We start from the raw sequence: 14,041 nt of genomic DNA, 5'->3' as shown, positions 1-14,041 counted from the left end.
CACCACAGGGACGCATGCAGCCCCGCTCTTGTCCCCACACCACGGGGACGCATGCAGCCCCGCTCTTGTCCCCACTCCACGGGGACGCATGCAGCCCCGCTCTTGTCCCCACACCACAGGGACGCATGCAGCCCCGCTCTTGTCCCCACTCCACAGGGACGCATGCAGCCCCGCTCTTGTCCCCACACCACAGGGACGCATGCAGCCCTGCTCTTGTCCCCACACCACAGGGACGCATGCAGCCCTGCTCTTGTCCCCACTCCACAGGGATGCATGCAGCCCTGCTCTTGTCCCCACACCACAGGGACGCATGCAGCCCCGCTCTTGTCCCCACACCACAGGGACGCATGCAGTCCCACTCTTGTCCCCACACCACAGGGACGCATGCAGTCCCACTCTTGTCCCCACTCCACAGACGCATGCAGCCCTGCTCTTGTCCCCACTCCACGGGGACGCATGCAGCCCTGCTCTTGTCCCCACTCCACAGGGATGCATGCAGCCCCACTCTTGTCCCCACTCCACAGACGCATGCAGCCCCGCTCTTGTCCCCACTCCACGGGGACGCATGCAGCCCCGCTCTTGTCCCCACACCACAGACGCATGCAGCCCCGCTCTTGTCCCCACTCCACAGGGATGCATGCAGCCCCACTCTTGTCCCCACACCACGGGACGCATGCAGCCCCGCTCTTGTCCCCACACCACGGGACGCATGCAGCCCTGCTCTTGTCCCCACTCCACAGGGATGCATGCAGCCCCACTCTTGTCCCCACTCCACAGGACGCATGCAGCCCCGCTCTTGTCCCCACACCACAGGGACGCATGCAGCCCTGCTCTTGTCCCCACACCACGGGGACGCATGCAGCCCCGCTCTTGTCCCCACTCCACGGGGACGCATGCAGCCCCGCTCTTGTCCCCACTCCACGGGGACGCATGCAGCCCTGCTCTTGTCCCCACACCACGGGGACGCATGCAGCCCCGCTCTTGTCCCCACTCCACGGGGATGCATGCAGCCCCGCTCTTGTCCCCACACCACAGGGACGCATGCAGCCCCGCTCTTGTCCCCACTCCACAGGACGCATGCAGCCCCGCTCTTGTCCCCACTCCACGGGGACGCATGCAGCCCCGCTCTTGTCCCCACTCCACAGGACGCATGCAGCCCCGCTCTTGTCCCCACACCACAGGACGCATGCAGCCCCGCTCTTGTCCCCACACCACAGGGACGCATGCAGCCCTGCTCTTGTCCCCACACCACGGGGATGCATGCAGCCCCACTCTTGTCCCCACACCACGGGGACGCATGCAGCCCCACTCTTGTCCCCACTCCACGGGGACGCATGCAGCCCCGCTCTTGTCCCCACACCACGGGGATGCATGCAGCCCCACTCTTGTCCCCACACCACAGGGACGCATGCAGCCCTGCTCTTGTCCCCACTCCACAGACGCATGCAGCCCCGCTCTTGTCCCCACACCACGGGGACGCATGCAGCCCCGCTCTTGTCCCCACAGGGACGCATGCAGCCCCGCTCTTGTCCCCACTCCACGGGGACGCATGCAGCCCCGCTCTTGTCCCCACTCCACGGGGATGCATGCAGCCCTGCTCTTGTCCCCACACCACGGGGACGCATGCAGCCTGAGGACCTGGCCCACCATCTGACTCAACTTCCTGTCTGCACCACCCACAGCCACCACAGCTGAAACTGGCCCTGCAGATAAGCTCAAAGACTGGTATCAGTGGCAGATCAGTAGCAGCTGACTGAGCCGTTGGCCTCAGGCAAGGAACAGCAGGCAGCTGGGTTTCTGCAGCCTTCAACCAACAGGAAGTCAACTTGCAGAATTCAGAGGCCAAGGCTCATCTATTCCAACTGGTATTCCCAAGGAGGACACCAGGACCCAGGAAGTTCAGGTGACTGCAAGCCACAGAGTGCGGGTGTTTTCCAGTCATCCCAAAGTTTGGAGTGATTGTTTTATTCATCGATCATACACATGATAAACAGATGTCAGAAGCAGGACTGCCACACACCCCTCTCAGATTTGGGGTCCCCATAATTCACACTCCAGCAAGACACTTCTCAAAGCTGCACAAACCTTTGCAAATCCTGCGGGGATGACATCAACTGCGGACTCTGGGGTCCACATGCTGCCTCTGGGTGGCATTGTCCTGCCACTGTGGGCAGCACCAAGGCCAGCAGGTGCTCCTGTGGTGTGTAGGAAATGCAGGTGCCCAGGATCTGCCTCAGACCTGCAGAACCGGGAACCCGGAGTGGAGTCCTCCTGGCCATGCTACTGTGAAGGCTATCCTCCTCTCAGCTGGTCGCTCACCACTAGACACGCCAGCACCACATGTGTGGTTCTGGGGGTTTGTGCAGGTGCCTCACACCAACTGCCCCTTATCTGTGGGAGGCATCTCTCCACAGGGAAGCTCTTTTGTTTGGGGTTTCCCTGGTCTATGGAGCAAGGAGTACAGGGTCCATCCTCTGACAGAGACATGTTGGTCACCAGGAACTGTCAACTCTCTCTGTGCTTATCTAATGCTCATATGCTTCGTGTACAAAGCCTAGACAAGTAAGCACTTACCCAGCACAGTACCCATGACCCAAAGCAGCCCCTTGTGTGTTCTGATGCATACCTTGACAGTCTGCCCTGGGGACATGTGCCAGCCCCGCTGGTTTAACAACAGCCAGAAAGAGCATCCTCTGCACGTGTCTTCCCACACCATCAATGCCTTTCAAACATTGCTTTTACTTTGTTCTCCATCCTTATTAAGGTTTACTTAATGCACCAAAAAATGGAGCATAATTAATGTATACAACCTGACCAGTATGGACCTTTGCGTGCATTTCATATGACCAAGGGATGAGTCACTGCATCACCCATCACTACACGTGAGATCTGCCCTCTTAACAGATTATTAAGTGAACGTTGCCTTACTGTTAACTCGGAAACTGTATCATGACAATCAACAGATGGAAAAGGCAACTGATTGGATGAGAGAAAATATAAACAATTGGGCTATGCTGTGGCATAGTGGGTAAAGCTGCTGCCGGCAATGCCAGCATCCTATATGGGCACAGGTTCAAGTCCCAGCTGCTCCACTTCTGATCCAGCTCTCTGTTTTGGCCTGGGAAAGTAGTAGAAGATGGCCCAAGTCCTTGGGGTCCTGTACCCATGTGGGAGACCTGGAAGAAGCTCCCGGCTCCTGCTGGGATCAGTCCAGCTCCAGCCATTACACCATTTGGGGAGTGAACCAGAATACAGAAGACCTCTCTCTCTTTCTCTCTCTCTCTCTGTCTCTTTAACTCTACCTTTCTAATAAATTAATTAATCTTTTAAAAATATATAACTGATCACTTTCCAAAATACACGAGGAACTCACAGAACTACTAGCTTAATTAATTAGTTAATAACAGTTTAAAATGGGCAAAAGACATCTCAATCAAAAATGTGCAATTGTAAGGGCTTCCAAGATGGCAGAGTATGGGGGCAGCTTACTACTCTAATCTAGGAGAAGATAGTTTTAAAAAAGTGGAGAGAGCGCAGTCTCAGGGAAGAGTTAGGGAGAAAACCAGAGGAAAGTCTACACAAATTAGAGGGACACAGTGGACCTAGGTGGAGGATGTAGACATACACAACTCAGGACCCCAGCAGCTGAGACCCTACACAACAGTGTTGGAGAATGAGGTTAGACCAGACTGCAGCAGCCCAAGCCACTGGCAATCAAGCTGCAGGAAGAGCCTAGAGGCAACCTGACTTGGATCCCATTGGGGGATAGTGTACCTGCCAAACTAGAGGAGCAAAAAATAAAAAGGAGGGGCACATTTCTCTCTCCCCCAATCACCTTGCAATGGCTTCCTGTAACAAGCCGATAGAGCGGGTGTCATTTTAGACATATGTAACAGCTGCATCAGCTTGTATCCATGCCCAAAAACCAGCCAAGACTCCTGACTCCAGAGGGGAGAACTAACAGGGGTCTGGGAGCTCATGACTGTGAGAGGCTTGTGTGCCGGGACTGTGAAAAAACTGAGGCTGTGTGGGAGGGCTCACGGTGTGGCTGGAACTTTGGGCAATCACTATGGGAGGCTCCACATGCTCAGGGCTCCCTGGTTACCTGGGGAGGGACATTGCTGGGGAATCTGAGCTTATACTGAGGACTTCACAGATCTTTTGTGTGGTCCTTGTGGTAGAGGGGACATATATTATACCCTCTAGGGCTAGCCCTCAGGCATTGGTCTCCTTTGAGGAGAGGAGCTCAGTGAACAGAAGAAACTTCCCCTCTGATAAAAAAGAAAAAAGAGATTTACCACATCAAACCTGGGAGTGTCACCTCAGACACACCTTTCACCCTGGAGAACTGAACAGAGCTCCCTGGACACACCCACCACACACCTCTAGATATTCACAAAAAGAAGACATTCCACTAATCCACTCAGACATAGTACAAAGATAAAAAGCCACCACAGTGAAAAAACAAAGGAGAAACCAACGAATATCTCCACAAATACCAAATAATAAACATACCAATTCAAGAAACAAAAGTAAGGAAGACAACATGACACCCCCAAAAGAACTCAATACTAGCTTGTGAAGATGATGAGATTGAAAAAATGCCAGAAATGGAATTCAAAAAATTGATCATAAGATTACATAGAAGTAATCAGAAGCAAATGCATGAGCTACTGAAAATTGATTTGAAACAATTTTCATGTCAATCATGACATGAAACAAAATTTCTCCGATGAAATTGAGATCTTAAAAAGAAATCAAAATGAAATGAATAATTCTACAGAACAAATAAAATTGCCATGGAAAGCCTTAACAACAGAATCGGTGAAGGAGAAGAAAGAATATCTGACCTGGAAGACAGAGCACAGGAAATTACAGTCAGAACAAAAACAAGAAGAGGAAATCAGAAAACTGAAAACACTGTAGGTAATCTAGAGGACACTATCCAATGACCCAACACATGGGTCCTAGGAGTTCCTGAAGGCATGGAAAAAGAGAGTGATTAGAAGGCCTTTTTAGTGAAATAATAACAGAAAACTTCCCTAAGAAAGAAAGGGGCATCCAAGTACAGGAAGCACAAAGAACTCCTAATAGACATGACCAGAAAAGATCTTCACCAAGACACATTGTAATAAAACTCATCACAGTAACCATAAAGAAAAGATTCTAAAATATACACAAGAGAAACACTAGATTACTTTCAGAGGATCTCCAAATAGATGCACAGTGGACTTATCAGAAACCCTACAGGCTAGGAGAGAATAGCAAGATATAGTCCAAGTTTTAAGAGGAAAAAAATTGTCAACTCAGAATACTGTATCCCGTAAAATAAAGCTCTCACTTATGAATGAAGGTGAAATAAAGACCTTCCATAACAGAAACTCAAAGAATTTGTCACCACCCATCCAGCCCTGCAAAAGATACTTAAGAATGTGCTACACATAGAAACACAGAAATGTGGTCATCAATATGAAAGAAGGTGAAGGAAGAAAATCTTTTAGTAAAAGTACAAAAGAAATCCAAAGTAAAAAAAAATAGGAATATTTATGGAAAAATGGCAGGGCAAAGTTGTTACTTATCAAGTTAAAAGACACAGACTGGCCGATTGGATTAAAAAACAAAACCCATCTATTTGCTGCTTACAAGAAATACATCTCACCAACAAAGATGCATGCAGATGGAAAGTGAAAGGACAGAAAAAGATATTCCATGCCAACAGAAACCAAAAAAGAGCTGGCATAGCCATCTTAATATCAGACAAAATAGACTTTAACATAAAAACTGTTAAAAGAGACAAAGAAAGGCATTATGTAATGATGAAGGGGTGAGTTCAGCAGGAATATGTGACTATTATAAAGATATATGCACCTAATTACAGGGCACCTGGCTATTTAAAAGAAATGTTACAGGACCTAAAGGGAGATATAGACTCTATTACAATAGTAATGGAGGACTTCAGTACCCCACTTTCAGCAATGGACAGATCAACCAGACAGAAAATCAGCAAGGAAATAGCAGAGTTAATCAACACTGTAGACCAAAAGACCTAACAGATATCTACAGAACTTCTCATCCTACACTTGCAGAATATACATTCTTCTCACCAGTGCTTAGAACTTTCTCTAGAATTGCCACATGCTAGGCCATAAAGCAAGTCTCAACAAATTCAAAAAAATCAAAATCATACCATGCATCCTCTCGGACCACAATGCAATGAAGCTGGAAATCAGCAACTTAGGAATTTCTAGAACATATGAAAACACATTGAGACTGAACAACATGCATCTGAATGAACAGTGGGTCACAGAAGAAATCAAAAGAGAGATCAAAAATAAAAGAAGATGACAATACAACATATCAAAACTTATGGGATACAGTAAAAGCAGTGTTAAGAGGAAAGTTTATAGCAATTGGTGCCTACATCAAGAAATTGGAAAGGCGCCAAATAAATGAGCTATCAATGCACCTCAAGGGCCTAGAAAAACACAGAAAACCACACCCAAAACTAGTAGGAAAAAGGAAATAATTAAAATTAGAGAAGAAATCAACAAAATTGAACAAAAAATTACAAAAGATCAGCAAAGCAAAGAGCTGGTATTTTAAACAAATAAATAAAATTCACACACCATTGGCCCAACTAACCAAAAAAGGAGAGGGAAGACCTAAACCAAAAAAAAAAATTAGAGATGAAACAGGAAATGTAACAACAAACACCACAGAAATAAAAAGAATCATCAGAAACTACAACAAAGAGTTGTATGCCAAAAAGCTGAGAAACCCAGAAGAAATGGATAAATTCTTGGACACATACAACCTACCTAAATTGAGCCATGAAGACATAGAAAACCTAAACAGATCCATTACCAAGATGGAAATTGAATCAGTAATAAAGACCCTCCTCACAAAGGAAAGTCCATGACCAGATGGCTTCACTGCTGAATTCTACCAGACATTAAAAGAACTAACTTAAATTCTTAAGTTATTCAAAACAATTGAAAGGGAGAGAATCCTCTCAAATTCTTTCTATGAAGCCAGCATAACCTTAATTCCTAAACCCAGAAAAGATACAACAGAGAAAGATAACCCACAGGCCAATTTCCCTGATGAACATAGATGCAAAAATCCTCAACAAAATTCTAGCCAATCAAATACAACAACACATCAGAAAGATCATTCACATGGACCAAGTGGGATTTATCCCTGGTATGCAGAGATGGTTCAACATTCACAAATCAATCAATGTGATACATCACATTAACAAGCTGTTGAACAAAAACCATATGATTATCTCAATAGATGCAGAGAAAGTATTTGATAAAATACAACACCCTTTCATGATGAAAATTCTAAGCAGAATGAGTATAGAAGGAACATTCCTCAACACAATATGGCAATTTATGACAAACCCACGGCCAGTGTCCTATTGAATGGAGAAAAGTTGGAAGCATTCCCGCTGAGATCCAGAACTAAACAAGGATGTCCACTCTCACCACTGCTATTCAATATAGTCCTAGAAGTTTTAGCCAGAGCCATTAGCCAAGAAAAAGAAATCAAAGGGATACACTGGGAAGAAGGAAGTCAAACTATCCATATTTGCAGATGACATGAGTCTACATAGGGGATCCAAAAGTCTCCACTGAGAGACTAATGGAACTCATAGAAGAGTTTGGTAAAGTAGCAGGATATAAAAATCAATACACAAAAATCAACAGCCTTTATATACACAGACAATGCCACAGCTGAGAAAGAACTTCTAAGATGAATCCTATTCACAATAACTACAACAAAAATCAAAATACCTTGGAATAAATTTAACCAAAGATGTCAAAGATCTCTACAATGTGAATTACAAAACATTAAAGAAAGATATAGAAGAAGACACAAAAAATAGAAAAATCTTCCATGTTCATGGATCGGAAGAATCAATATCATCAAAATTTCCATTCTTCCAAATTCAATTTATAGATTCAGTGGGATACCAATCAAAATACCAAAGACAGTCTTCTCAGATCCAGAAAAATGATGCTGGAATGCATACGGAAACTCAGGAGATTTTGAATAGCTAAAGCAATCTTACACAACAAAAACAAAGCTGGAAGCATCACAATACCAGATTTCAAGATATTCTTCAAGGCAGGTATAATCAAAACAGCCTGGTACTGGTACAAAAACATATGGATAGACCAATGGAACAGAATAGAAACTCCAGAAATCAATCCATGCATCTACAACCAACTTACATTTGACCAAGGAGCTAAAACCAATCCCTGGAGCAAGAACAGTCTCTTCAACAATTGGTGCTGGGAAAACTGGATCTCCACATGCAGAAGTATGAAGCAAGACCTGTACTTTATATCTTACATAAAAATCCACTCAAATTTGATTAAAGATCTAAATCTATGACCCAGAACCATCAAATTATTAGAGAACATTGGGGAAACTCTGGAAGACACTGGCACAGACAAGAAGTTCTTTGAAAGACTCCAGAAGCACAGGCAGTGAAAGCCAAAATTAACAAATGGGATTACATCAAATTGAGAAGTTTCTGTTTGACAAAAGAAACACTCAGGATAGTAAAAAGGCAACCAACAGAATGAGAGAAAGTATTTTCAATTTGTGTAACCAATAAAATATTAATAACCAGAATATACAAGGAGATCAAGAAACTCCACAACAACAACAACAACAACAACAACAATAGCAACAAACAACCGAGTTAAGACATGGGCAAAGGAGTTAAACAGACATTTTTCAAAAGAGGAAATCCAAATGGCCAACACACACATGAAAAAATATTCAGGATCACTAGCCATAAGGGAAATGCAAATCAAAACCACAATGAGGTTTTACCTCATCCCAGGTAGGATGGCTTTCATACAGAAATCAACAAACAACAAATGCTGGCGAGGATGTGGAGAAAAGGGTATACTAATCCACTGTTGGTGGGAATGCAAACTGGTAAAGCCACTATGGAAGACAGTATGGAGACACCTCAAAAAATCTGAATATAGCCCTACCACATGACCCAGACATCCCACTCCTGGGAATTTACCCAAAGGAAATGAAATCAGCAAACAAAAGAGTTATCTGCACCTCCATGTTTATTAAAGGTCAATGCACAATAGTTAAGACATGGAATCAATCTAAATACCCATCAACTGAAGACTGGATAAAGAAATTATGGGATATATGCACTATGGAATACTACACAGCAGTAAAAAAAAAATGAGATCTGGTCATCTACAACAAAATGGGCAAATCTTGGAAACATCAAACTTACTGAAATAAGCCAGTCCCAAAGGGACAAATACCATATTTTCCTCCCTGATCTGTGAGAACTAATAGAGCACATTAAACAAAATCTGTAGAAGTGAAATTGACACTTAGAAAAGGGATGACTTGAGGTGCCCTTGTCTTGACTGTCTTGACTGCTGAGGAACAGCTTTTTTGTTTTGTTTTGTTTTTCTTCATATTATTTGTTGAACTCCTTACTTAACATAGAGTTAATCATATATGTATAAAGTCAATTTAAAATAGATCTCAGTAAAAAAATAAGAGTGGGAGTAAGAGAGGGAGGAGGAAGTTTGTAACTGCAAAACTATATACTGTAAAGTTCTGCATACATTCCTATGGACTTACTTCTAAGGGTTTAAAAACTTGCCACCGGATCCAAAATCCCATTAAGCTGGGTGGTAAAAACACCATCTTAAGTGTTAAAGTGATCATATTAAGTGTTAAAGTGAACATATAGATAGGATTAAGTACTAAAGTGACCATATACATAAGATCAAGTGTCTGGTAATAATAATAGAATTAAAAAGGAGAGAATGGTTCAACATGGGAAGCAGTCCACACAGCAGATACATAGAATGACAATCGCTTTAAGTAGCACTCTGATCTCAGAATCAGCCCTCAAGGCTTCCTGGTCTGGCTGAAAAGCCCATGAGAGTATTTCAGGCATGGAAAGCCAAGACACTGTGGCAAAAAATATTCTACATGAAGGAACTCTGTGAGTGAGACCCCAGCAGAAAGAAGTGACCATCAAAGAAGGATGTACTTTTCACTAAAGGGAGGAGAGAAATTCTACTTTGCTTAAGGCTTTGTCCAAATACTGATGGAGTTTGTAGACTCAAAAGGCTTCCATAGCCTAGGCAGCTCATTTCAAGAGCTTTGGGTGGTCTCTGATATTACATAAGTGACATATGGTCACTGATGTTACATAAGTGACATAACACATAAGAGTGTTAATTGTTAAATTAACAACAGAAGTCACTGTGCATTTACTTTCCATGCGGGACTTCTGTCCTCAATGAGTTATATTATGAGAGTTAAATGTAAAACTTGTTCTCAAACAGTTTGTGTGTGTGTGTGTGGTGTGTGCACATGCACATGCAAGTACAAACTGTTGAAATCTTCACTTAGTATAGAGTTGGTCTTTTGTGCACAAAGTTGATTGAAAATGAATCTTAATGGAGAATGGGACTGGGAAGGTGAGAGGAAGGAGGAGGGGGAGTGGGGGAGTGGGAGTGTGGGCGGGAGGGCAGGTATGGTGGGCAGAATCACTATATTCCTGAAGCTGTACTTACGAAATGCATGAAGTTTGTGTTCTTTAAATAAAAGGTTTCTTTGGGGGAAAAATGTGCAAATGTGTTGAGAAAACATTTCTCCAAAGAAGATAGGAAGTAGCCAATAAGCACATTGACATCAATAGTCACTGGGGAAATGTAAATCAGAACCATGAGATGGGAGCAGGCACTGTGGCACAGCAGGCTAAGCCTCCACCTGCAGCACCAGCACCCCATACGTGCACCAGTTCAAGTCCCAGCTGCTCCTCTTCTGATCCAGCCCTCTGCTTATTGCCTGGGAAAGCAGCAGAAGACGATCCAACTGCTTGGGTCCCTGCACCCATGTGGGAGACCTGAAGGAAGCTCCTGGTTCCTGGCTTTGGATCGGCCCAGATCCAGTTATTACAACAATTTGGGGAGTGAACCAGCAGATAGAAGATCTCTCTGTCTGTCTCTCTCTCCGTAACTCTACCTCTCAAATAAATAAATAAATAAAATATGTAAAAAAAAAAAAACTAGCTTCATTAAAAAAGGGGAAAAAAAAAAACCATGAGATGCTACTTCACTCCAACCAGGATGGCTTAATAAAGAAGAATGTCAATGACAAGCGCTGGCAATGATGTGGAGAGAAGTGGGTGATGCGCTGCTTGTTGGAATGTAAAATGGAGTTGCTACTCCAGAAAGGTTCAACAGTTCAAGCACTTCCATTCCTAGATGAGCACTCATAATAATTTAAATAATGTTGAAACAAAACTTGTTTATGCATGTTCATGGCAGCCCTACGCACAACAGTCAATGGAAAAAACCCTGATGTTTGAACCCAAATGCCCATCAACTGATAAATAAACCAAAGAGTTGAGTCATGGAGTGGACTGTCACTCAATCACCAAAGGGAATGAAGCACTGACATGGCTGAAGCCAGACACAAAGGCCCCATGTTACATGATCTCATATATGTGCAACACCTAAGGCAGGCAAGCCCACAGAAAGAAAGCAAAGTAGTGGTTCTAAGGACTGGGAAGAGTTGGCAAATGGGAAGTGACTGCATAACAGGTGCAGGTTTTCCATTTGGGGCTTGGAAAATTTCCAGAACTTGATAGCAGTGATGGCTGTGTAATATTGCCCCAAAAATGCAAGAATGGACTCATACACTTTAAAATAGCCACACGATAATTCGCCATGTGATTTTCCCACAATAAACACAAACATCCATTAAGGAGAATCAGCTCATCACTGAGGTGTGCACCAACAGTGACTGCTTTCCTTGTAAGACCAAAGCAGCCGGCACCACACCTAGCAGAGCAAGCGACTGTGACTCCACCACATGATCAGTTCTTGCATTCGCCAGCGCACAAGCCTGAAACAACGTTCTGTTCACAGGAAGAAACAATTCTGTGGTGCACATTACAATTAAATTATAATTACCCAATAGGGGAAAACTCCCAGGCCCCACCTGCCTTCCTGTCCCCTGACAAACACCGTATTTCTCTGTTTCCCTCCAGAATGCACCAAGGGAGACCAATGTCTAGTGCCCATAAGGGCTTCAACGAACCCTCGGCCCTCTGAGGATCAGCTCACAGATATTGCTCCTGGAAACACAGTGAGAGCTACCCTGACTCCTTCCACTACCAGTTTTCCTCGGAAATAATTAAACTCGTTTTCCTAGCTTGCACCTATTCATGTATCTTCAGGCATAGTCTGAGCACATGGTGCCCCTCTGGCCTGGGGACTTCCAGTGCTCAGGGGGCTTCCACACCACAAGAATGTGGCTCATGATGCTATCAAGTGACAGCACTGCCACCTGCATGAAGGGAGACACCACCGCCAGCTCACCTCGGTAAGTGACACACGTGTCTTTGTTTGGTTTCCATATTTGACATAAACCAGGGTTCTGTCAGTCAGGATTGCTGGGCACTGACTCATTTAAACCATCTGATTCTCTCTGCTGCAGGCCTTGTATTTTAACAGGCTGTGGGGCACAGATTATCTGCAGTTAGCTCAGACAGACTGAACTGGACTCACTTCCACAGCTGCCACCAATCACTTCTCCCTGTCCTGACAGCACAGTATGGGGAAGGGGCGGCATTTAAGGATTGAGCTTTTATTGTAACCATTTTTACAAACTTGAGTGGAAATGCTGCCTCTGTACCAAGACTCTGGATGGCTCGGGCACAGATCCAGTGCCACAAAGCAGCTCTGGGCTTTGAGTACCTCTAGAAATAGGTCAGGTCACCAGGTGCCTCGGAGTCCCCAGTTCGTGGAGACATGGACACACTATCTGCATATAATCTGCTGTAACTGAGTCACCTCAGTTTCCACCTTTCCACACCAGGCACACCTGCACGCAGGCACACTCACTGCCCTTGTCACATAGCCTCCCATTCCAGCTCAGCTGCTGCGGCTCTCTTCAGAGGACTCGTAAAGCTCCACCGTGTGTGACTGTTCCAGCTTGCCTCCCTTCTCCCACATCCACACCACAGCAGGTGCCGGCTGCCTCCTGATCTGCAGGAGTGGGACCCTACTCCCCAGGGCTCCTCCCACCACACCACACACACACACACACACACACACACACACACCTGCTGGTGTGGGAATCACCAACATCTCAGTGTCACAGCAGTGTGTGGGGGTTTGGGCAAATGCCCAGGGTCCGTGGCTATGCCTACACCATGGAAAACCTGCATGTGCTTTACAGCACTGGGAACACAGTGCGTGTCCATGTCCATGGTGCCTGGTCAGCTTGCAGTCAGAGGGACAGGTAAAGTCCCCTCTCTGGAACTGGAAAGCTAACAGCTGTCTCCATATCTGCTCTGGTCCCCACGCTTGGGTAAAACTGGGTTAGAATAAACTGATACTTCCTCTTAAAACACAGTGGTTTCTGGGGATGTCTGAAGAGGCCTGCAATTGTCCAGCTTCCCCTGTGGAATCCTCTGGCTTCAGACATGCCTGCTAAGCTGGGATTGTTCACCACGATCTGTGCAAGAGTGGAGGGCAGCTGGGCCCCTCTGCAGCCACAGCTGCCCAAGTCCTTTCCCGGGCGGCCTGCAGCTGTGTCTGGTTAGTGCTCTTATCCTGCCCTGCAGGGCTGCACAAGGTTCAAACAGCTTTGTTCCCTGGGTTCACTGCTGCATTCCCTGAATGCCAACAGAGGGACCTCTGTGATTCAGACCTGGGGCTTGGCACTGGGGATGCAGAAGTAAACTGAATGGATAGGAAGTCCTAGCTCTGTGGCATCTGTGATGTAGCAAAATGAGATGGCAGTAAACAGAACCAATGTCAGTGTACCCACAACCAGGGAACAGGTGCTGTGTACAAACCAAATCCAGGAGATGGAGAGAAGGAGTGGGGGTGAGGGGGGTTTCTATCTCATACAACACCAGGAGGGGGGCTTCAGCCAGAAGGTGGCTTTTGAAAAGTGACCTAGAGAGGTGACAGAATGGGTGTGCGGATGCCATGGGGGGGAAGCACCATCAATG

This window comes from Oryctolagus cuniculus, chromosome 6 (genome assembly GCF_964237555.1).
Source record: "Oryctolagus cuniculus chromosome 6, mOryCun1.1, whole genome shotgun sequence".
In the NCBI taxonomy this organism is placed as follows: domain Eukaryota; kingdom Metazoa; phylum Chordata; class Mammalia; order Lagomorpha; family Leporidae; genus Oryctolagus; species Oryctolagus cuniculus.
The sequence above is the reverse complement of the archived record's forward strand: the minus strand, read 5'-3'. Positions refer to the sequence as shown.